Below are 26,198 nucleotides of genomic sequence, written 5' to 3' on the forward strand. Positions count from 1 at the left end.
TGGCTTTTGACATACGTCAGTATGAATTGGCCATAGGCATACATGTGTCCACTCCCTCCTGAGCTCCCTTCGACCTCCCTCACCACCCCATCCCTTCAGGTGGTCACAGAGCACCAGCTTAGGGTGCCCTGTATCATATTTTTTAAAAATGTTCAAAATATACTTAGTATATGCTAGGCGCTGCCTCTGTGCTACATGCCCTATAAAATTCCATTTAATTCTATTCTTATAACTTTGAGAAGTCAGGAGGATTTTGAACACAGTATGTCAGATTCCAGTCTACACACACTCTTATTCACTAAACTAAACCCACTTCTTCAGAGCCCATTGAGTCAGAATAATAATGTAATATATTAATACCTATAGGTATTTTATTTATTTATGGATATTTATTTATTCTCAAGGACCTTTATTTCATATTTTATTTTTAAATACATTATTGTGGTAAGAACATGTAGCTTGAGATATACCCTTTTAACAAATTCTTGAGTGTGAAATACATTACTGTTGAAAGTTGTACGGCAGGTCTCTAGAATTTATTCATCTTGCTTAACTGAAATATTATGCCCGCTGACTAGTCACTCCCCATTGCTCTCTTCCCCCGGTCATTGGTAACCATCATTCTGCTATTTGATTCTATGAATTTGACTATTTTAGATACCACATAAAAAAGGAATCATGCAGTATTTCTCTTTCTGTGACTGGCTTATGTCATTTACCATAATGCCCTCAAGGGTCATTCATGTTGTCACATATTGCAGAATTTTATTTTATTTTTTTAAGCTGAATACTATTTTATATGTATAAATACCACTTTTTCTTTATCCATTTGGCTGTCAGTGGATATTTAGGTTGTTTCCACAGCTTAGCTATTGCGAATAATGCTGTCAATATTGTATTAATATCACTTTCAGATCCTGATTTCAGTTCTTTGGGATAGATACCCAAAAGTGGGATGTCTGGGTCACATGATTGTTTCACTTTTAATTTTTTGAGGAACTCCCATACTGTTTTCTTTAGTGGCTGTGCCATGTTGCATTCCTACAACAGTAAACAAGGGTTCCAATTTCTTTCTACTTATATATTTGTCCCCACCAACATATTTCATCTTAAATGATTTGTTTTTGTTCCTTCTGATCAATTTGTGCATGTGGCCACGTGTGGTTCCCTGTGCCCATTGGTATCTGCTACTTGTTACTGGTTGTGACCCTATCATTTGGGCTCTAACCGATATTGGCCTACAGCTGGGCAGGACTACACGGAGCCACTCCAGGCCACGTGGACCCTCTGGCCACTCTGGTCTGGACTCATTCCACCTTACCATCCATCCTCCTCACCAGGGCTTATCTGGAACTTTACCAGCTCCCAAGGGTAAAGATAGGTCACTGGTCAGATGACCATGCGCTTTTAACTGCTGACCCTGATCTGTGTGTACTGGCTTTGAGAGAGGATTCTTGTGGCTTCTTTTTACTCCTGGTTTATATTTAATCAAAGATTAGATTTGCTGCACTCATCTCACTGACACATGAAAGGGTGGGTGTGCATGATTAGATAGTATGCCACAAAACCAATGGACTATAGAAGTCAGTTGGGCCAAATATACGTGATCAAATGGAGCATTCACATTAAAATGGCTATAAGTTTTGTAAAGGTCAGTTAAAGGATCATCACAGGTATTTGAGTATCCATGACTTGCAAGCATTGGGTTGGCCAAAATGTTCATTTGAGTTTTTCCATAACATCTTACCCAATATTATGCCAGGTAATTCTGAGAATACAGAGGTGTGATGTCAAAGGCTGGAATGCAGAAACAACTGAATCAGATTGTCAAATACTGTGCTAAAAAACAAACTGTTGAGGGCCAAGAGGCATGTGAAAAGATGCTCAGTGTCATTAATTATTAAGGAAATGCAAATCAAAAAAACTAAATGAGATATCAGTTCACACTGGTTAGAATGGCCATCATCAAAAATCTACAAATAAATTCTGGGAAGGATGTGGGAAAAAGAGAACCCTCCTACATTGTTAGTGAGAATGTAAATTGGTACAGTCACTATGGAGGTCCCTTAAAAAAACTAAATAGAACTACCATATGACCCAGCAATTCAACTCCAAGGCATATCTCTGAAGAAAATCATAATTTGAAAAGATACTTGCACCCCAGTGTTCACTGCAGCACTACTTACAGTAGCCAGGACATGGAGGCAACCTAAATGTCCATCAGCAGAGGGATGGATAAAGAAGATGTGACACATACAATAGAATATTACTCAGCCATAAAAATAAACAAAATAACGCCATTTGCAGCAACATGGATGGACCTAAAGATTGTCACACTGAGTGAAGTAAGTCAGATAGAGAAAGACAAATATCATATTATACCATTTATATGTGGAATCTAAAAAAAAGGTACAAATGAATTTATCTACAAAATAGAGTTACAGATGTAAAAAATAAACTTACAGTTGCCAGGGGGTAAGAGGGGGAAGGATAAATTGAAAGATTGAGATTGACACATATATACTACTATATATAAAATAGATAACTAATAGATTACTGATAAGGACCTGTTGTTTAGCACAGGGAACTCTACTCAATACTCTGTAATGGTCTATATGGGAAAAAACTCTAAAGAAGAGTGGATATAAGTATATGTGTAACAGATTCATTTTACTGGACATCTGAAAGTAACACAAAATTATAAATCAACTATACTTCAATAAAATTTTTAAAAATTTGTATGCATTGCCCATAGCAAATTCTGAATATCTTTGTTAAAGAAAGTGAAAGTACTACAAAAAGAAAAAGAAAAAAAAGTGTGCTGAATGAAGGTGATTAGGAAAAGGAGCTTAGCATGGACACATACTAAGATGGGATACACCGTCACTTAAATGTACAGATAAAATGATCTACACAAATGATCACTTCTATGTCTTTGCAGGTCAGATATAATGATAATTGGTGGTTTGTGTAGAGTATGTCTTCATTGGCCAAATAAATTACGGCATGCTAGTTTAAGAAAATATATGCAGATTTCTCTACAGTAGAATCTTTCTTAGCTTTTTTTGAATGATACTTTCTAAACTCCAAGAGAGAGATGAGTTTTCTGACATCCCACATGTTTTGCACCTCAAAAACATTCTTATATGAGATATCTTCCAGAACTAGTTTTTAGCAAGTCTGGAGACAATAGTTTGACATTTTCCAAGTCATCTGCCTGTCATTTCATGTTCTTCTTTCTTTTAAGCCTGAAGGAGAAAATCTAGGTAGCATAATGTAGTGGAAAAGTGACTGGAGAGTAGCCCAAGATCTAGGCTTATCACTCACGGTTGTTTTGGTTTCACCTACTAGGAAGATAAATCCATCCCTGCTTTCCTAAAAAAAAGTGAACTTAACTTGAGACTTACTGACCCAGAATCTGTACCAGTCAAAGGATTTCAGGTTTTCTAACTTAGGGAAGAAATACAGGTATAAAAACTCTTTGTGTGTGTTCTCTACATGCATTTTTCTTTTTTTCTCAAAATACTCAGCTCTGAGCATTTATCTTGTAGCTCATTTTGTGTTTGCCAAGAAAAACCCTCTCAGTGGAATAGATCACTGTTAGAAGAGCTCTAAAGGGACATGTCAGTTCAAGTCTTCTATCTTACACATGAGGAATATAAACTTTCTTTGGAGATTGACCTTCTCTTGGGTTGTAGTAGTAGTTAGAGTCATAAAGTCACCTGATTCAGAGTCTGTGCCGCTTCCTCGAGCGGCACACAGCAACCCTGGGAGATCTCTGAGGGCTGAATCCCTTGACACAAGGATAACCTATGGGAAGTGCCCAGGGGAAATTCGTCAGTTTCACCCAGATCCTCCTACTCTTCTCAGACATGGTGGTACTCAACTTAAATATAGTTACTCTTATCTCTTGGGGACAAATATTGAACACAAGCAATTAGGATTCAAAAACTCCATCCGTCTGTTAGGGATTTACCTAATTGTTCCAGAATGACAGTCCCCCTCCCCCTCCCAAACACAAACAAGCAAAAAAAACCCTATTAACAGATCTTAGATTCCATTCTCTCAAGGGTCCCAGGAAATGATTGAGTTTAACACTTGAGGGTTTCAGAATAAGCGCTGGGGAAAATGCATGGTGTCCGTAAACCTCAAGCAATTTAGCTGTGGCTGCCGAGGCATCCACAGAAAGAGGTTTTCAATTGGTATATTTATACTTTCTTTACTTAGTATTGATTCTAAATAAGGATAAAACCCACCCTTGATGGGAAGCCTATGAGTAAGAACAGATGAATTAAAGTTTGTTTTATCTTCCCACTTTCCTTCTGCTGTAGCCAAAAAAAGCCTTCCTTTTAGAGGCAAACGGGATGTATTCTAGCGGTGGCAGCCACTGCTTTCAGAACAGCTAAAGGATGAAGTTGTAGGATGGCCTAGGGCAACAGGGGTGCTAGGTTCTGGTGCAAGTCCAGGGTTATAGGAACCTTCTGTCTATCAAACTGGGGGAACAGACCATCTTGAAGGCCCACAGTCCTATGAACTTGCTCTCCGACATGCTGTGTATTGATGCCCAAGCCTACCACTTTCTAAACCCTGTATTCCTCTTAAAACACCTGCTTTGGAGTCATTGATAAAGCAAGTGGTCTCTCTCTCCCTTAGGTCTTGCACCAGATGAATTTCACCTTATGTATTTGCTTATCAATTATTTGTAGGACTGAGAATAATCTATGGGTAATTTGCCTTATGTCAGAAAAATGAGTGGAGAGAATGCATGACCAAGGTATGATTGTTTAGACATCGTCTGCTCGTAGTTGTGTGTGTGTGTGTGTGTGTGTGTGTGTTATATTGTTGTTGCTGAGTTATGTCCAACTCTTTTGCAACCCCATGGACTGTAGCCCACCAGACTCTGCCCATTCTCCAGGCAAGAATACTGGAGTGGGTTGTCATTTCCTTCTCCAAGGGATCTTCCCTACCCAAGGATCGAACCTACGTCTCTTGCATTGGCAGGTGGACTCTTTGCCACTGAGCCACCAGGGAAGCCCATGTGTATTACTGTAAAAAGGTCATTAAGTCAAACCCTCTCAAATAGGAATTGTGATGATTCTATAAAACAAAGATAGCGTCCAAGTTCATCTGTGTTTCAGATATGCAGTAAAGTTGGTGAATATGTGGAGATTGTGTCCATACTTTAAAGAACAGTCTTTCTCGACACTCTGGTCATTCTATCCCTACCTAGATAGAATCTGCACCTACCGGCAGCCTATTTTTAAAGTTGGAGCACACAGCTACTCTACTCTGTGAAGTGACATTGCTAAGGCTTGACTGATACGATTTCACATCCTGGAGTTCCCTCCATCTCCTCCTATTTCCCCTTATTGTATGGTTTATTTAAAATGTCCTGATTAAGATCACTCCTCATTCTCTACCATTCAAATTCACTGTTTTCTTTCCCAGAGTTTCAGAGTTCAGGAGTTCCATGACAATTTACTCATACCTCCAATAGAGTACTTATTTCATTCTGCCTGATATTATAGTAAGATATTGAAAGAGGGATAATAAGAAAATAGAAAAAGAACAGGCTTTGGAAATACAGAAGAGATTTCAGCTTTGGAAAACTCTAGCTGAAAAATGTTAGGCAAGTTATTGAGTGTGTTTACATCTTAGTTTTCTTCTCTCTAAAATGAGCATAATAATGACCTTGCCCTTTTTTGTCATCATAAAATGAGCTAATATATATAAAGAGCCTTGCACCATGCTTATTGGGTGGTGGGTAATAATTACAGACTGTTATCATTAATTAGAATGATATAGAAATGTTACCTTTCTGTCATTTTTGTAATGTTTTCACTATTGGAAAACTGTATCTGTGTCAAAAAATATTTGTTGAAGAAAGAAATAACTCCTTTGGCATATTTTAAATTCCTGTTATCCTTATAGAGCTGCTACAGAATTTCATGCAATCTACTCAATGAATAAAGAATAGAATTGTTTGATGATGTAAGCAGAGGTGTGATGATACAATGACATGATTGTTCCAGACTATTTCATTTATTCACCAACATAGTAGTTCCATGGGACAACACTTGGGACCGACATTAAATTTATCTTGAGAATTTTCTGTGCCCTGGGCTCTGTACTTGGAGGACAGCAGTGGTCAGCAATAGCAATTGGTAATTATTGATCATCAGTAATTTTATCTGGGCCTAAACGTAGGGTTTTAGATGGATTAATTATTGCAAGCAATACCAACAATGATTTTATGAAGAAGATAGTAATAGTGTCTTCAGTTTACAAAATTGAAAGTCCAAAGAGGTGAAATAACTAATCCAAGTTTATGGAGATATAATGGCCAACACTGTACTCAGACTCAGGCACCTGAGTCACCAATCCACTGTTCCTGCTCTGTCAGGTAACACTTAATCCTCAGGCAGTTTCCACTCTAATCAAATAAAGGCAATCAGTGTAATGTAATACACTCTGCATTCTGAGATGAGCACATAGGAGATGCCATCAGAAAAGCAGTGGATCTGCTAGGCATTCTGACTCCCCACTTCCCCCAGTTACTTCCTCAGTTAGACTTGAAAATCTCTTGGCTCGTTATTGGTGGGTTTTCCCCTCACTTTCTCATAGAACTACTGTGATTCATTTAGCTGGAGGTTTCAACTGTGAGGGAAAGTACCAGTCTTTGGTCATGTTACTCATTGGCTATGTAGAGGAGTTACATGCGGTCACTCAAAGAAATCAAATATTTGATTGTGTTCATAATAATGCTGCTTCTGACATCTGAACTCGATAACTCCTCTGATATCTCTAGTTCCTCTGAAAAACAGTTCTGCAAACACAGCAGTAGCTGTTCTCAGAATACTTTCTGCATGGACTTTGATTCTTTCGAATGTGGCTCTGGAAAAAACCAGAGAAAAGATAAATTAGTATAGCAGCAGCAGGCTGGCCAGACTTGTTCACATTCTATGTGTACAATAGCTATCCTCAGAGTCACTTAAAGAAACCATCAGGATTCCAAGGAGAAGGAATGATCAAATGCATATTACACTATTATATTTAAAATAGATAACTAATGAGAACCTCCTGTATAACACAAGGAACTCTACTCAATGCTCTATGGTGACATAGAGGGGATATATGTATATGTGTAGCTGATTCACTTTGCTATACAGCAGAAATTAGCACAACATTGTAAAGCAGCTAAATTGTAATTTTAAAAAAGCCTCTTGGAAAATAAATAAATAAATAGTTGTCTTTCTCTCAGCTATCAGGGACAGAACTAGACATTCCCCCCTTCTAGTGACCCATGTTAAGTTCTTTACACACAAGTTTTCCTTGGATTAAGATTTTTAACTTTTTGTTACATTCCTTTGTTTGTACCTTGTCTTAGGGGCTGCCTACCTGATTAATGAATGCATTCATACCTGATTGCTATTTGACAGAGAAAAAGTTAGTTCAGATACAAAGAGATGGAAGGAAGGAATCCAAAACACAGATGGAGACAAGCTAAGGCATGCTGGAAGGCATTATTAACCAAAGGAAGAATATCCTTACAGTTGGGGAAAAGGGAGCTAGGAAAGAACAAGGCAAATTCCCTTTTGCCTTGAGCTGGTTCAGTTGTCTTGTTGATAAGTATTACAACCATTCATTCACTCTTTATTTAGCCTTCACTCTTCTCCAGACACTAGAGGAGGGCATGGCAACCCACTCCAGTATTCTTGCCAGGAAGATTCCACGGACAGAAGAGCCTTGATGGGCTATAGTCCATGGGGTCACAATGAGTCGACACCACTGAGCATGCATGCTGCTTCTCCAGACATGGTCCAGGCAGTTACCAAGAGAAATACAAAGAGGAATGAAGTTGGTGCCTCCTTCAAGTTCACAGTCTAGCAGTGGACACATGCATGCACATCTAGGGTTACAGAAAGGCTGATTTTACAAAGTATAGATGTGTACACAGTGGCATAGAGTCATGGAACCGGTGTCCCTTTTATCTGGGTCTCCATAAAGCGAAATAGGAAATGGAGAGGCAGGCATGCCTAGGAGTCTGGGTGGAAGTTCACCTCCTGCTCGGTGGAATTGCCTTCAGTGCTGTGTACTTGCCCACATCCTGGGAAAACCTGCAGGCAGTCCTGTGGCCTCCTGGGAATTTGTGTAACATGTTTTGCTAAGTATGTCTAAGGTAGGGGTGTACAGGGAGATAATGAGAATCTAGCAATTAGAGCTGAATATTTTGTATTTTTTACATGCCAGACACCATACTAGTCTATTTAATGATCTTGACAACCCTACAAGTGCTTTTATTATTCCCACTTTGCAGATAAAGAAACTAATGCTGAAGGAGGTTCAATAATATGCTCACGGACATACAAGTGACATGGCAGAGCTGCAATTGCCTTCAGTAGTTCAATTTTAAGTCCTAAGTCTTAATCATTCTTTCTGGATACCCGATACCTCATAACGCAGGTAAGTGGAATCTCCATTTGCAGGAAACTCTAAAAGAATATAGCATGATAGGGATCCAAAGGGATCTGTGGGAGTGCTAACTGTTAGAAAGTGAAGCATGTACCATCCTGGAATAGACATAGTCCTTTGGTTTGGGGAGATAGGAGAAGCCAAGTGAGAAAGACTTAAGCATCACTAGTGGTTGGAAGCAGGTGTATGGTTAAAAGGACTTGGAATAGAATAGTGTCTTCCCAGTGATACAAAACTGAGTTTTGCATACTATTTATGAACCCATTTTGAAGGAAGGATGTGGTGATGTGCTTTGAGCCTAAAATCTCTTGTTCTCTGTTCAGCCAGACAGATATCTTTCATCATTTTAGTGTTCAGATTCAATATTGGTATCAGTTGAACAGGAAAACAGTAGTCACTTTTTTGGTTCAATGGATGAGTTTAAACAAATATTGTTGTTTTGCCTGTGGGAAGCTGTAATGAAATGGAACTAGCCTTCCAAATGCAGGTTGCAATATGCAATTAGGTAGATAAACATGGCTGTAGAAGTTCGAACTGCATGAACCTTTAGCAAAAAGCAGAGAAAAGAATATTATAGATGTCTATTGGTGAGGATATAACTCTGACTGTGGCCCGATGAGCAATATTTCCTTCCTCTTAGCTTTAGTAAATATGTGACTTTGTTTAGTGCCCTGAAAAGAGTGTGTTTTCAGTTGAAGATAGTCATTATTCATTTTAGCTTTGGACATCAGAACTAGAAGGCACCGATGTAAAACCTCTTATTCATTTAAGATTTCTTAAGGAGCATCTTGACTTCAGGTAGAAAAGAAACACAATTAAGGTGCAAAACAGAAATCTGATTCTAATATTTTATACACAAGATTTGGATCTTTCTTGAAACGAGGGAGAATCTGAAAAAAACGTGGTTTCTTTCTACCCTGTGTCTCCTCCAGCCTTTTTATTGAACTGAGTCGTAGAGTGTTCACTCTAGCCAGGTTTCTTCTTGGTATTTTTGTCCCTTTGAGCCTTCTAGTCACCCATTAATCATTTTTTGTGTTTTAACGTGTTTTATGTAGTTGGCATGTGCTTCACGGGTAACTTAGAAAATAATGGTGCAATAGCGACTTAGCAGCAGCAGCAACACCTTTGCCCAAGTATCTTTAAGCAATTGTGAGTGGGCTTCTGGGAGAGAAACTGAAAGGTAAGATTACTGGGCCAAAATATAAATACATTTGAATGTGGTGAACATTATGGAATCACGTTGTGAAAAGGCTATTTGTTCTCTTGCATCAAATGCTGAATGTCCGTTTTCCTGCACCTTTGTTGTTACTAGATATGATTTTTTAATTATTGTACATCTGACAAGTGAAAATGTCATGTTAGTGTTGTTTTAATTATTTCTAGTTCCTCGCTAACCACAAGGATGAATATCTTTTAATATTTATTGATGATTTGCTCTCTTTTTATTTGAACTGTCTATTCAAATTCTTTGTGCATTTTCCCTAGTGGTTTCAATATGTTATTCTTAGACTTGTAAGAGCTGTTACTATTGTGAGTGTTGATATTTTTTGTAAATATTTTCCCCCACTTTTCTTTATTTTTTGAACAATCTTAAAGATATTTTTCAAAGTAACTAATTTGAAAGATTTAGTAAAATCTACCAATGTTTGTATATGTATCCTTTGAGTTTTGTGTCTTACTTAAAAAGACTTTGATGTGTGTGCGTGCGTGTGTGTGTGTGTGTGTGTGCGCGTCTAGGTCTCCCTGATGGCTCAGCAGGTAAAGAATCTGCCTGCAGTGCTGGAGATGCAGGAGATGCGGTTTCGATCCCTGGGTCGGGAAGATCCTATGAAGGAGGGCATGGCAACCCACTCCAGTATTCTTGCCTGGAGAATCCTATGGACAGAGGAGCTGGGTGGGCTACAGTCCATAGGGTCGCAAAGGGTCAGACACGACTGAAGCGACTGAGCACACAACACAGTGCTTTCTGTTCATGAATCAGTCCAAAATTTGTTAATAGTCTTATTAGAATCTTCTTCCTTCTGCTGCTTTCTGAAGCTTCTGTTATATATTTGATTCTTTCATTTGTGTATATAATGAAATAAATAGTTTATTTTTTTCAAATAGATTTCTACTTTTTCTATCTGCATTTTAAGTAGCGAACAATTTTACCTATGAATTGAGCCATCACCTCTATCACATAATGAACTCTCATTTATATATATACACACACACATATATATGTTCATTTCCAGACTTTTATATTCTGTTTCAATTAGTCAATTCCTGTTAGTCACCCCAATGTTTTAATAACTGTCACTTTACATTTTGATTTGGTACATTGAGTTTTATCTTTTTTGATACAAAATATTTTGGCTATTCTTAGAATCTGCTCTTTTGATGACTTTGGGAAGAGCTAGCCAAAATCCTTTTGAAAACTCTCAGTGGAATTTTGATGGAAACCACATAGTATATGTAGACCCACTAGAGAAAGAAGAGTCGTCTTTCCAAGCAAGAGTGTCTCCTGGCACAGTATGTCTGCCCACATGGTATCATGAACTGCTGCTTCTAAAATGTTTGCATTGCTTAACATTCCCAGAGTTAACACAGAAGAAAAATATTTTCCTTCTCTTTCTTAATGAATGTTAAGTCAAAACCCTGCTTTATTTCATCTGCAAAACAAAGCTAAGATCCTAGGATGTCTGCCTGGGTGAGTTCTGGGCATGTCATTTGAGAAGCTTTGCCATCTGGCTTTAGAGGTGATTCACAGTGGGTTTCCTGCAGAATGTCAAAATGTTGAAAAAATTATGAAAACCTGGGACTAGGTTATTTAGATGAAATTCATTACATGTTCAATGAAGATCAGTTTTTATTGGATCGTATAGCTTTTATCTAAAGCTGTGTACACATGACTTAGTGCCACTCAATTCAGTTAATTCTCATTCAGGAAAATTATCAGTAAAATTCGACAAGACAACCTACAAATGTGTTATTTGACGTTATATAAACCAAAATTATTAGATAAATGAATAAACATTCCCCTTTTCATTTTCTTTCCTTCCTTCCAACAATGCCTTGTTTTATTTTTAAAAGACTGGAGAAAATAGATCCATTCTCCACAGTGGCAGTGGTGGTGTTTAGTTGCTGAGTCATGTCTGATTCTTTTGAGACCCCATGGACTGTAGCCCACCAGGCTTCTCTGAACGTAGGATTTCCTAGGCAAGAATACTGGAGTGGGTTGCCATTTCCTTCTCCAGGGAATCTCCCGACCCAGGGATCGAGCTTGTGTCTCCGGCATTGGCAGGCAGATTCTTTACCACTGAGCCACCTGGGAAGCCCCTTCTAAGGTGTAGTTTTTATTTACTATAACGTTGTGAATTTTACAAATTGCAGACAAATCTGAATGTTCAAACAACTTGAGTAAATATATTTTGTATATCCATAAAACATTATTATTTTACAGCATTTTTTTTTAAATTTTACTTTATTTTTGGCTGTGCTGAGTTTTTGTCACTGTGTGCGAGCTTTCTTTAGTTGCAGTGTGCAGGCTTCTCACGTCAGTGGTTTCTCTTGTTGCAGAGTACAGGCTCTAAGGTGTGCAAACCTCAGTAGTTGCAACCCGCGTGGGCTCAGTAGTTGCAGCTTGTGGGCTCCGGAGTGCAGGTTCAGTAGTTGGCACATGGACTTAGTTGCCCTGCAGCATGTGGAATCTTCCCGAACCAGGGATGAAACCCATGTCCTCTGCATTGGCAGGCAGGTTCTTTACCGCTGGACTACCAGGGAAGTCACCATACAACATTGGAAACATTAAGATAGAGCTTGTAGTATGTATGGCATGAAAGGTTGAAGATGAATTATTGAACAGAGCTGAATCAATCTGTTGGGAGCATACAGAATATGATCCATTTTTGTTTAAAATAATTTATAAAAATTTCTATTAAACACACAGACGTGTCTAAAGAAATATGAAAAATAAGCACTGAACCTTGGATTTGGGAAATATACAATTATAATTCTACCTTATACATATTTATATCATTTAAACATTTTATAATGAGCATACATGAGTTCTATGGGCTTACCAGGTGGCACTAGTGGTAAAGAACCTGCCTGCCAATGCAGGGGACATAAGAGACATGGGTTTGATCCCTGGGTTGGGAAGATCCCCTGCAGGAGGACGTGGCAAACCACTCCAGAATTCTTGCCTGGAGAATCCCAATGGACAGAGGAGCCTGGGGGGCTAGAGTCCATAGGGTTGCACAGAGTCAGACACGACTTAAATGACTTAGCACGCATGCATGTATATAAGTTCTATAATGAAAAACAATAAAAATTTTCATTTGGAAAACATAGGCTTTAGATTAGTTACTAATGATATTACTTCCTATAATAACCTTTTCTTATAGATTATTGAGAGTTGATTATGCCTCAGAAATCATGTTTTATTCTACTATAGCACTATCTGTAGATACTATCTGTAGATGGAGAAGCTCTATACAGTCAGCAAAAACAAGACCAGGAGCTGACTGTGGCTCAGATCATGAACTCCTTATTGCAAAATTCAGACTTAAATTGAAGAAAGTAGGGAAAACCACTGGGTCATTCAGGTATGACCTAAATCAAATCCCTTATGATTATGCAGTGGAAGTAACAAATAGATTCAAGGGATTAGATCTGACAGATAGAGTCCCTGAGGAACTATGGATGGAGGTTCATGGCATTATACAGGAGGCAGTAATCAAGACCATCCCCAAGAAAAAGAAATCCAAAAAGGCAAAATAGTTGTATGAAGAGTCCTTACAAATAACTGAGAAAAGAAGAGAAGCTAAAGGCAAAGGAGAAAAGGAAAGATATACACATTTGAATGCAGAGTTCCAAAGAATAGCAAGGAGAGATAAGAAAGCCTTCCTCAGTGATCAATGCAAAGAAATAGAGAAAAACAATAGAATGGGAAAGACTAGCGATCTCTTCAAGAAAATTAGAGATACCAAGGGAACATTTCATGCAAAGATGAGTACAATAAGTGGTCCAGAAATGGTATGGACCTAAACAGAAGCAGAAGATATTAAGAAGAGGTGGCAAGAATGCACAGAAGAACTATACAAAAAAGATCGTCATGCCCCAAATAACCATGATGGTGTGATCACTGGACTAGAGCCAGACATCCTGGAATGTGAAGTCAAGTGGGCCTTAGGAAGCATCACTACGAACAAAGCTAGTACAGGTGATAGAATTCCAGTTGATCTGTTTCAAATCCTAAAAGATGATGCTGTGAACATGCTGCACTCAATATACCAGCAAGTGTGGAAAACTCAGCAGTGGCCACAGGACTGGAAAAGGTCAGTTTTCATTCCAATCCCAAAGAAAGGCAATGCTAAAGAATGCTCAAACTACTGCACAATTGCACTCATCTCACACTCTAGCAAAGTAATGCTCAAAGTTCTCCAAGTGAGGCTTCAACAGTACGTGAACCGTGAACTTCTGATGTTCAAATTGGATTTAGAAAAAGCAGAGGAACCAGAGATCAAATTGCCAATATCTGTTGGATCATAGAAAAAGCAAGAGAGTTCCAGGAAAATATCTACTTCTGCTTTATTGACTACGTCAAAACCTTTGACTGTGTGGATCACAACAAACAGCGGAAAATTCTTAAAGAGATGGGAATACCAGACCACCTGACCTGCCTCCTGAGTAATCTGTATGCAGGTGAAGAAGCAACAGTTAGAACTGGACATGGAGCAACAGACTGGTTCCAAATCAGGAAAGGAGCCCGTCAAGGCTGTATGTTGTCACCCTGCTTATTTAACTTACATGCAGAGTACATCATGCGAAACGCCGTGCTGGATGAAGCGCAAGATTGCTGGGAGAAATATCAATAACCTCAGATATGCAGATGGCACCACCCTTATGGCAGAGAGCAAAGAAGAACTAAAGAGCCTCTTGATAAAAGTGAATGAGGAAAGTGAAATCGTTGCCTTAAAACTCAACATTCAGAAAACTAAGATCATGGCATCTGGTCCCATCACTTCATGGCAAATAGATGGGGAAATAATGGAAACAGTGAGACTTTATTTTGGGGGCTCCAGTATCACTACAGCCATGAAATTAAAAGACTTTTACTCCTTGGAAGAAAAGCTATGACCAACCTAGACAGCATATTAAAAAGCAGAGACATTACTTTGCCAGCAAAGATCCACCTAGTCAAAGCTATCGTTTTTCCAGTAGTCATGTATGGATGTAAGAATTGGACTATGTCAGCACCGAAGAATTGATGCTTTTGAACTGTGATGTTGGAGAAGACTCTTGAGAGTCCTTGGATTGCAAGGCAATCAAACCAGTCAATCCTAAAGGAAATCAGTCCTGAATATTCATTGGAAGGACTGATGTTGAAGCTGAAGCTCCAGTACTTTGGCCACCTGATGCAAAGAACTGACTCCTTGGAAACGACCCTGATGCTGGGAAAGATTGAAGGTGGGAGGAGAAGGGGATGACAGAGGATGAGATGGTTGGATGGCATCACTGACTCAATGGACATGAGTTTGAGCAAGCTCTGAGAGATAGTGAAGGACAGGGAAGCCTAGTGAGCTTCAGTCCATGCGTTTGCAAAGAATTGGACATGACTGAGCAACTAAACTGAACTGATCTGTAGATACAACTCAGGAGTGTTAACCTTATTAAAATTTCTTGAAAGATTACTAAGTGCCATCCACAGAACTGTGTGTATTACATTGCATCATTTAATGTTCAGAGCATTCCTTTGGACTAGGTATTGTCTCCATTTTCTTTAAAATTTCTTTACTAATTATAACTGAATTTCAGAGAGTATGGGTCATTTGCCAAAGTTCTTCAGCCAGTGAATCAGCATAGTATGGAATGAAACTTTAGCTTCTGATTCCAACTATGGCTTCCCCATATGGAAATTCATAAACACAAACTAGAGAGACTATTTGGAATTTGAGGCCACAGCATTCCCATATGTCTTTTGTTGATTAACTTAGTAAGACTGCCCAACCATCAGAAGGGGTAAAGTTGATTTCCTGGAAAATCACTATTTGCTTAGGTCTGTAGCCTTCAGATCTGTTGTCTTGATGGAAAAAAAACTAAAGCCAATTATCATCATCTTTCTTTAGAGAGTGTGTTAGTTAGCTCAGACTATGTAACAAAATGCAACAAACTAGGTGGCTTAAAGAATAATAATGTCTTCTCTCCCAGTTCTGGAGACTGGAAGTCTAAGTTCAAGGTCTCAACAGGGTTGCTTCCTTCTGAGAACTCTGAGAGACATTCAATTCCATGACTCTCTCCTAGCTTTTGATGATTTGCTGACATTCTTTGGGGTTCTTTGTCTTGTGCAAGCATCATCCTGATCTCTACCTTCATTGTCACATGTCTTTCTCCCTGTGTGCCTGTCTGTGTCCAAATTTCCCTTGTTTATAAAGACATCAGTTATATTGGATCAGGGCCTCACTCTGTTCCAGTATGCTCTCATCTTTACTAATTATATCTGCCATGTTCAAAACAAAGTCACATTCTGAGATATAGGGGTTGGGACTTCCAGATATAAATTTCAGGGGACACAGTTAAGCCTGTAACAGAGAGTAGCTTCCTTCTCCCTGGATCCAAGGAACATGCTGAGGGATGCTGTCTTTACATTCGTCAGCTGGAACCCATCTGCACCCTACTGTCTGTAGCTGAGAGCACCACTGTTCTGTGTGAAAGTCCTTCAATATGCTTCTCTGTTTTCCTTCACTGTTTAGACACTTCGAAGAAATTTTATTTGAGCTTCTTGTTTATATGCAGTCTTCTCTTAGGCAACTTGATGCTTGCTTTGCGTGGTTGCTTGGGAGGTGCTGTACACTTCAGTTTGCCAGGCTTTGGGATAAAACTGGCTTCATTTTCTGGAACCATCCCATTCATACTTCAGAAAAAATGTAGACTTCTGTATGCAAAGCATTATACTTACTGGGGCTTCATACATTTCTGAGGCAGGACCCTCATCTTAAAAACTTATAATGTCAAATATATATATATATATATATATATATATATATATATATATGTTTTTTACCCCTGAGTTGCAACCTCTTAGGGTAACATAAAAAGTAACCAGAAGTTTTAGATTGAAATTAGCACTAGTCAGTAATTTCTTGTACCTAAACAAAAAAACCTGTGAACTTTGGATCAGTTTTTACTTAGACATAGCTATGAGGGTGTTAAAAAAAAAAAAGAAAGGAAACCTCATGTGGCAGATGCTCCTAGTTTTCTGCATATTCCTCCATTCTGCTTCCAATTAATGCAACCCAGTTTTTAGTAGAGAAGCAACACTCTCTACTACTTTCCTCTGTGGAATTCCTGGTAGCCAAGCCTCTCCTGGTCATATGACCTAGTTTTAGCTAATGAAGTGTGAGCAAAAGTCTACTGGCTAGAGCTTTTGGAGGAGCTGCAGGTTTTTTTGTTTTTTGGTTTTTTTTTTCCTTCTCAAACTGTGGCACTGTCATTCTCATAATTTTAAGATGATTAAAAGGTACTTCATCTGAGCTGTGGACAGAAGAATGAGGGAAACATAAAGAACTACAGTTATGTGCAGCTAAGAAAGTGGAAAGAGTTTTGTTATTCGTGAGTAGCTGCTCCAGCCCTGAACTACCTTTCTCTGGACCTTATTACATAAGAAAAATAAACTCGTATTTAGTTAATATGCTGTAACTGGGTTTTTGACACATGTGGTTGAGTTCAGTCCTGACTGATGCATCAACCATGTCATGTTGGACAGTATAGTGCTACCAGCTTGAAAATGCTTCTGCTGTTTCCAGGGGAAGCTCCCAATAAAGGGATGTCACTATCAGAGTGGTGATTACTATGCCTTCCAATTGATAACAATGATGACAGCCTCCAGGAATCTGGCCCTTCGCAGCATCTCTGGGAAGCAGTGAATCTTTGAATTTCTTGTTAAATCTTTAGTGTCTCTCACACGTCTCCAGCAGGCTACAAGACAGATGCTGGGCATCTGTTAAAAGATCAGCTCGAGGTGTTTCTTCGAGAGCTCATGGAGAGTATGTTCCTGTTCCTATTATAGTTCCTGTTACCACTTATGTTAGTTGGATAGCACAGAGGTCTTTGGAAGAAAAAGTCTCTTAAGAGAACTTTCTGAAAGCACTCTGGAATTAGTTTGAGAAAATAAACTGTAGTCCAGGTGACATCATAATTTTAGTGTTTAACTAGTCAATTTTGCATTTCCCTGAACCCAAAACATCTCCTAATTCATATAAGTGGGAACTCATAGCCCTTGGTTGTTTATCACTTTTCTGGAACTTTGGGAATTAAAATAGTTAGTAGATCTGACAAGAAACCCATTTTCTTCTTATAGCTGTCCCTTGAGATGTGAGGACATGGTTGGCAGGGGATGGGGAGGGAGTAACTGGGTGTGACTACTCATGGTCCTGAGGTAGCAGAGTTACTCTTTGGAGTGATGAGATTGTGCTGAAAGTAGACAGTGGTGGTGATTGCATAAGTTTGTGAATGTACTAGCAATCACTGAATTGTACACTTTAAAAGAGTGAATCATATGGTATGTTAATTACAGCACAATGAAGTTGTTATTTTAAAAACAAAGGTAAGAATATGACTACAGAGCCACTGAATGAGAACTTTATAATATGACATATGTTCTTAATATGATTCTAATTCAAATCCCAGTTTAAGAACCCCTACTGTGGCACACATTCTACCCCTGAGGGATAGAACCCCACACACATACACACATGGACACGCATGTGCGTGTGTGTGTGCTCAGTCATGTCTGACTTTTTGCAACCCCATAGACTACAGCCCACCAGTCTCTTCTGTCCATGGAATTCTCCAGGCAAGAATACTGGAGTGGGTTGCCATTTCCTACCCAAGGGGATCTTCCTGACCCGGGAATCGAACTCCCATCTCTTGGGTCTCCTGCATTGACAGGCAGATTCTTTACCACTTCACTGAAGCCCATTTAACTGAAGTCCATATAATACACCGACTACAATGCTAGGGTTCTTTTAAATGCCTTTGCTTTCTTGACTGGTCTCAACCTGTAGCCTCATGTCCTATAAATAGAATGTTGTGGAACATAGTCTAGGAATCATTGAATGTGGCCATGAAATATTGCCCATGAAAGATTTATTTCTACTTTTCCACCTTTCAACTTAATCCACTGCTCATGAAAAGTTATTTTACTTCATCACAATTTGAGTTGAAATTTGAGAAATAACAGAAATGTCCAAAGGTAAAGTTTCTATTACCGTCATGAACTTTCTAAACTGTGAGACCTTCAGAGAAAGTGTAATAACCTTGTGAAGTTAGCTATTAGACTACATCTTATTCATCTTTGAAATCCAGAAACTTATGTGACACGAACTTGATGATCAATGACTCTTTTGAAATAGACTATTTCTGTCATGAGGGAAAGCTTCAGACATCCTCTTAACTAACTCCTTTCTTTCCCCCTTCACAAATTAAGGGACTTGCTCAAGGTCTCTTGCTCTTTTAATCAGCAAGTTGAGGCTGGAACCAAGGTCTTGTATCTCCGAAACTGATGCCATTCTTTCATCTTCATTCCAGTCATCAAAACACAGCATTGTTAAACAATATCTCATTTGATGGTGAAAAAGTGCTGCCGGATTATGGACATCCTTGGTGACAAACCAGATCTTAAATTTGGAAGAATGTTTAAGAAGGAGATTATATATCAACCATTTGTGGCTTAGAATTTGGTATTTTTCTGTTGACTTCTTTATATTAACTGAATTTCCATGACTCCGTCCCCTTGGATTGCAGTTGTAATTATGTAGCAGTTAACATCTTCTCTGGGCCCAGCATATCCCATAATTAGCTGTGTTCTCTCCACAGTGTATGACTCAACCCTATGTGGTTCTTCTATATCAAAGGCAGGGTGGCCAGATTTTTTTTAACCACAATACTTGAGCGTGTAGTGGCAGATGGCTGCACAACCCAAGTGCATCGGGTCCTTTTGAAGAGTAACCTCACCAAAAACAAGCAAACAAACAAACAAAACCAAACCCTGAGATTTATTTTTAAAAAAAGGGAAGAACCTTCTTGGGGATGTTTCCAAACACTGCATCATTTAAAAAGAAAAGCATCTCCCTCTCTCTCTCCCTTTCTCTCTCTCTCTGGAAGAACTAAAATAGAAATAAATGAGTTAGAACTTTGAGGTCAGCCTTAATCAGGAAGGAGGGCACCTCTTGGTCTCTAATCAGAGGTCTACAGAAGTTTACTCGGTTGAGCTCAGGCACTGGACATAATGTAGCTTGTAGTAGAAAGAGCATGGGACTAAGGGTCAGTAGACCCAGTTTCTTCTTTGTTCTTCAGCTAATTAAGTATCTGAACCTTTCTGAGCTTTGGTGAATCCAAGTATCTGATATCACTGCTCCAACACCACTATTGTAAATGCAAGATCTTATATCATTAGGGCAGTTGAAAAGATAGAGCACTTCAGGCTCCCTCTGTACAAACACATTCATCTACATCATTAATATACATCTCCTTGTAAAGAACCCTAGGGAAGAAAAAGTCTCAGTAGCTGCCCTGGTAAACTTATTACAGGCTTAGTGAAACTCACCATCGGGAGTTCCTTATTATATTCAGAATAACATATCAGAATGTAGAATATTTTATTCACCAGAATTCCATAGGGAAAAAAAAACAACTCTTATTTGTGGGGAAAAGCACTTAGAATGGAAGGCTGGACCCATTGGGCATAAATATGAGCTTTCCTGCTCTGGGTGACTTAAGGGAACAGATTTTCTTACCCCTCCCCAGAGGGAGGGTGTTGGAAGAAGGAAGAGGGGATGGGGCTCACACGATGATAAGGTTGCTCCGTGATGTGCGAGGTGACACTGCCCCGTTACCCTCAACAGTTGAATTTTCTCAAGAGTGCATAATGCTGCTGATGTATGTATGTGAATATTGGAAGACATAGAGAAGTTGCGAAGGAACCCTATTTTACACTCACCTGAATTCTAACTAGTGTCAAGCTTGGGTATAGGAAAGAAACAAAGAGAAATAAGAGAAAACCAAGCTTGGGGACTGGCAGGAATATTTACAGAGCTCTGGATTTCCAGTCTATGGAACTGGACTTCAGATCAAAGTCGATAGGTCTTTAAAAAGACCTACACGTACCAGCTAACACCTATGATCAGTGTACTTTCCACATTCCAGGTACTATGCCAAATGCTATATGTGTATTTCATACATGCATGTAGAGATTTGTTTTAATCGTTACAAGAGCCCTGTGAGGTGGATAATTTTAAATTAATTTTATTGGAATGTAATTGATTTACAGTGTTGTGTTAGTTTCTGTTGTACAGCAAAGTGAATCAGTTATACATATATACTTAGCCACTCTTTCTTAGATCCTTTTCCCATTTGTCATTACAGGGTATTGAATAGAGTTCCCTGTGCTACACAGTAGGTTCTTAACAGTTACCTATTTACAGATAGTAGTGTGAATATGGCAGTCCCAATCTCTCAGTTTATCCCTCCCCTCCCCTTACCCTCTGGCAATCATAGTTTATTTTTTCCTACATCTGTGACCCTATTTCTGTTTTGTAAATAAGTTCATTTGTACCACATTTTTATGAGACTGATACAGTGCTGGCTGTACTATAAGGGCAGACTATATCACATTTTTAGATTTCACATATAAGTTATATATATTTGCTTTTCTCTGTCTGACTTACTTCACTCAGTATGACAATCTCTAGGTCCATCCACATCACTGTGAATGGCATTATTTTGTTCTTTTTTATGGCTGAATGATATTCCATTATTACTATCCCAGTTTCACACTTGGAGAAACAAAGACCCATAAAGGTTACATAAATTGTCCGAGGTAACAAAGATGTGAAGTGCAATTTAGATTCCAAAAAAGCTCAAACATTCATGTATTAATTATTCATGACTATAAAAATGTATCAAGCAGTTTCTCTACTAGACATCAGAGGGGGTACAAAGATGATCCTAAAGTGAATCTTGCCACAGTGTATTTATTTTTATAATCTAATAGTGGCTACAGGATGAGGACAGAAGGGTGCTATTGAGACAAAATAAAGCATGGGCCATGTGAGAGGTTTAAATGCTGACAATTTCAGAGGATCAAAGGTCGAATTCTCCCCACCCCTTGGTGTAGTCTGAGTCCTTTTCTCTTGTGGCGCTAAAGAATAGCTAACTTATTTTCTAGATGTGACCCGAAGTTTTATTATCATCAGTTATGACAAGGATCCATCTCTTCATTAGTTTCAACACTTCCAGCAGTCTCTGTTGAAAAGCCTTGAGCTGTGGTCTGTGGTCCGCTCAGAAAGCATGCCGTGTTTCACCCCATTTGGTGTTTTTCCTCTCCTCCCATTCCTACCCCCGGTTCTTGTTTTTCTCTCCTCTTCCTCCTTATTTCTCCCTCCTCTGGTTACCTCATGTACACATTCCCTTCCCAATCCTGCCCTGAAGAGATCTTAAGGACCTATTTTCCCAGCAAAGTAGATCTCTTTAAGGGAGAGAGTCCTTGTTTTGGATTTCTTGTTTTATTGCTAAGACAGACCTTTCTTCATGTAGATTTTTTTTCATGAGTTTCTAGACCGACCAGAGCCTTCCGGTCCTCAGCTGTCCCCTACCTTCTGAGGCTCCTCTGAAATTTCCATTCCCTAGCCCTCTTCCTTGATCTTACCCATCTTGATATTCTGTTGCTCATTAGCTCATGATTTCTCTAAATATTGGATGAGGGTGTATGAGTAGTATGACAAACTCAAATCAACCAAGTATTTCATGTACAGCTTTCTTAAAAATAAGGAAGGAGAACCTACAGGTAGCCTACAGGTTGCTTTTTATTTGATTTTTCCTATTTCATCAATTCTAAAGTAAAGTTCACTTTCCTGAGGAAGAAAGGGGCCCTTTCTTAATATACCAAAGTGATGTTATAAAAAACAATTTTGAATGTTAGAGCTAGTACTGACCCTAAAGTCAAAGAAATTGTATAAATCTCAGCTCTACCACTTCATAGTTCTCTGATTGGACAAAATTATATTCAACCACTCTGGGTCTATTTCCTCACCTGTAAATTGGGATGATAAAACTGTACCTATTCGATAAAGTTATTATAATGGTTAACTAAGATAAATATGTGTTTAGAACATAGTAGGTGCTTAATAAATGGAGGCAGTTGATTAGACTGACAATCTAAAGCATGTCTACTAAGGAAAGCAACTTTGGCAAAAATGTAAAAATTATTGAATTCCCACATTCTCATTGACCTGTATGCACCAATATTGGAAAATAATACATGAGATGGCTACCTTTTGGGTTAACCTAGTTACAATTCTATAGCTATATAGTAGAAGTGTTTATAATTGAATTACAAAGTTAGAGAAGCGTAAGGTTGGCATTCATAGCTGAAAAAATATCACACCACTGGGTCTAGATTTTGTATCTCTGCAATCATTTCCTGAGAAGCTTTCCAACTATATGATTTCCCATAGTTGTAGGCTTTGTTATTATTATTTAAGGATTCTTTTAGGCTTGTTATCAGTTCTGGCAACTGCCCACAAAAGTGACTACATGGTGAGGGGTGGGTTCAGTATGGAGGTGGGGGCTGTCTGATTCCAGGGGGAAGATTCTTTGTAATAACAAAGTAGACATGTATCTTATCTGAAGTATAAGATCTGTGTGAGGAAGTAACTAGGGGTCCACAAAGAGAGTGGGCTCACAAGCTGAAGAGTAATGATTGAATTTAATAAAAAAAAAAACAAAAAAACTTTCCTGTACAGTAAAGCTCCATGTTCATCATTGTCTTGTACGTAAAAGACTACAGGGTAAAACTCTTTTGAACCAGTTTTTCCACCTTCTGTTGGCTTGAGAAAACTGGTATCTTGCATGAAAAGAATATGATAAAGTGCTCAAGGAATAACGAGTAACTGCCATCATTTACTGAGAAATTATGTTCCTCCTACTTATAAAAAGTAGATATTCTTTATTTCCATTTTACAAATGACTTTTGTGAGGTTTAGTGGAATTAACTGATTTGCCCAAGGTTCAAGAACGAAGAAGTTATTTTCAAGAATTCATCAGTTCAACAATTCCCTTCCATCCAAAAATATACACTAAGAATTGTTTAGTAATATCATTTGCCTTTTGTTCTAATAATTTCAAAAGACATTTTACCAGAGATATATTTAGGAATGCTTAAATATGAAAGAATCCAGTTTGAAAGGCATGAATATTTCTTAAGTTTTTCTATACAACACAGCAGGCGGTCAGGATAGCTTCTAAAATCCATTTCTATAGGGAAAAAAAGTTTTGTTTTTTTTTTATTCTAGAAAACCCAATATTTCTTAAAAATACAAGAAATTTACTAATGAAAGATACATATTCAGTTCCAGAATACTGGGAAGTCTTCAACAAATTCAAGAGGAGGTAACACCTAAGAAAATGCAATATGAGTCTTTCTAGAATTTAGCTTCCTTGAGGGTGTGAACGGAGAAGGCAATGGCACCCCACTCCAGTACTCTTGCCTAGAAAATCCCATGGACGGAGGAGCCTGGTAGGCTACAGTCCATGGGGTCGCTGAGAGTCGGACACGACTGAGCGACTTCACTTTCACTTTTCCCTTTCATGCACTGGAGAAGGAAATGGCAACCCACTCCAGTATTCTTGCCTGGAGAATCCTAGGGACGGCGGAGCTTGGTGGGCTGCTGTCTATGGGGTCGCACAGAGTCGGACATGACTGAAGTGACTTAGCAGCAGCAGCAGCAGCAGAGGGTGTGAAATCTTGTCTTTCTATACTTCAAAGCACTAATCACAGCTTTAATGCTGTGCCCTTAGATGAAATTTTATGGGATGAATAAGACTTATACATAACAGACATCTCCAAAAGTCTTGTTTCCTTGTCTTTTTATGATTAAAGCGTTTTATTACAAAATAAACAAACCTGAAACAGAACAAGGATAAACACTTTTCCAAACATACAACCTGGGCTAGTAAATTGAGGAAAATGAGGTTATGATTATTTGAAATTTTACTGCATTGAAAGATGGTGACTCCCGTTATTGACTAATGACCATTTAGCAAGATTTTCTATAGGCTAGCTCCTTTCCCATGATGATTATTCCCATTTTATTGGCAAAGAAATGGAGGCTGATAAGTATTAGAGTGCCCAAAAACATACTTCAAGTTAAATAAACAGGCAAGTTTTAAGTCCTTTTACTTAACCAACTAGATCAGCTCTAAACCCATTCCTTCTGCTGCATTGTACTCTCTCCTGGTGGTAAAAATCAGTCCTGAAGTTCAGGATAACTTCATTATACAGAGATTGAGCTTAGGGAAAGAACAGCAGACTGGTTCCAAATAGGGAAAGGAGTACGTCAAGGCTGTATATTGTCACCCTACTTATTTAACTTATGTGCAGAGTGCATCATAAGAAATGCTGGGCTGGATGAAGCACAAGCTGGAATCAAGATTGCTGGGAGAAATATCAATAACCTCAGATATGCAGATGACACCACCCTTATGGCAGAAAGTGAAGAAGAACTAAAGAGCCTCTGGATGAAAGTGAAAGAGGAGAGTGAAAAAGTTGGCTTAAAGCTCATCATTCAGAAAACTAAGATCATGGCATCTGGTCCCATTACTTCATGGCAAATAGATGGGGAAACAGTGGAAATAGTGGCTGACTTTATTTTTGGGGGGCTCCAAAATCACTGCAGATGGTGATTGCAGACATGAAACTAAAAGACACTTACTCCTTGGAAGAAAAGCTATGACCAACCTAGACAGCATATTAAAAAGCAGAGACATTACTTTGCCAACAAAGGTCCATCTAGTCAAAGCTATGGTTTTTCCAGTAGTCATGTATGGATGTGAGTTGGACTATGTCAGCACTGAAGAATTGATGCTTTTGAACTGTGGTGTTGGAAAAGACTCTTGAGAGTCCTTGGACTGCAAGACAATCAAACCAGTCACTCCTAAAGGAAATCAGTCCTGAATATTCATTGGAAGGACTGATGTTGAAGCTGAAGCTCCAATACTTTGGCCACCTGATGCGAAGAACTGACTCCTTGGAAAAGACCCTGATGCTGGGAAAGATTGAAGGCGGGAGGAGAAGGGGAGATGGTTGGATGGCATCACTGACTCAATGGACATGAGTCTGAGTAAACTCCGGGAGTTGGTGATGGACAGGGAGGCCTGGCGTGCTGCAGTCCATGGGGTTGCAAAGAGTTGGACACAACTGAGCGACTGAACTGAACTGAAAGAACACTCCTCTAGAGGTATCTAGATCAGCAGCAGTAGCCCACAGAGGAGCTTTTTAGAAATTCAGAATCTTGGAACCCACCCCCTCCCTGCTACGTCATAATCTACTTTTAACATCAACTCTTGATGATTTGTGTGTGGTATGAGGATGTTAGTCACTCAGTCGTATCCAACTCTGTGCCACCCAATGGTCTGTAGCCCACCAGGCCCCTCTCTCCATGAGATTCTCCAGGCAAGAATACTGGAGTGGGGTACCATTTCCTTTCCCAGGGGATCTTCCCAAGGCAGGGATCAAACCTGGGTCTCCCACATTGCAAGCAGATTCTTTATAGTCTGAGCCGTGAGAGAAGCAATGTGATTTCTGTATAGATTAGTGTTTATAAACTCTGCCCTAGAAATGTGCGTGCACGCATGCGCGTGCACACACACACACACACACACACACACACACACACACACAGCATCTC

General features: G+C 38.9%; 1 protein-coding gene across 20 annotated transcripts in view; it reads left to right on the forward strand.

Annotated features, from left to right (window-relative positions):
- The window catches only part of COLEC10 (collectin subfamily member 10), a 484,235-nt gene that overhangs the window by 152,262 nt on the left and 305,775 nt on the right, over positions 1 to 26,198 (forward strand). For 11 of the 20 annotated variants that reach the window (XR_014058044.1, XR_014058041.1, XR_014058045.1 and 8 more), the window contains one exon: positions 8,318 to 8,463. The exons of the other annotated variants lie outside the window; for them this stretch is intronic. The gene's annotated coding sequence lies outside the window, so the exon portion shown is untranslated. The remainder of the gene's footprint in view (positions 1 to 8,317; positions 8,464 to 26,198) is intronic. 20 annotated transcript variants of the gene reach the window in all.

The sequence above is a fragment of the Giraffa tippelskirchi genome, chromosome 6 (assembly GCF_054371585.1).
Source record: "Giraffa tippelskirchi isolate mGirTip1 chromosome 6, T2T-mGirTip1v1.2.pri, whole genome shotgun sequence".
NCBI lineage: Eukaryota > Metazoa > Chordata > Mammalia > Artiodactyla > Giraffidae > Giraffa > Giraffa tippelskirchi.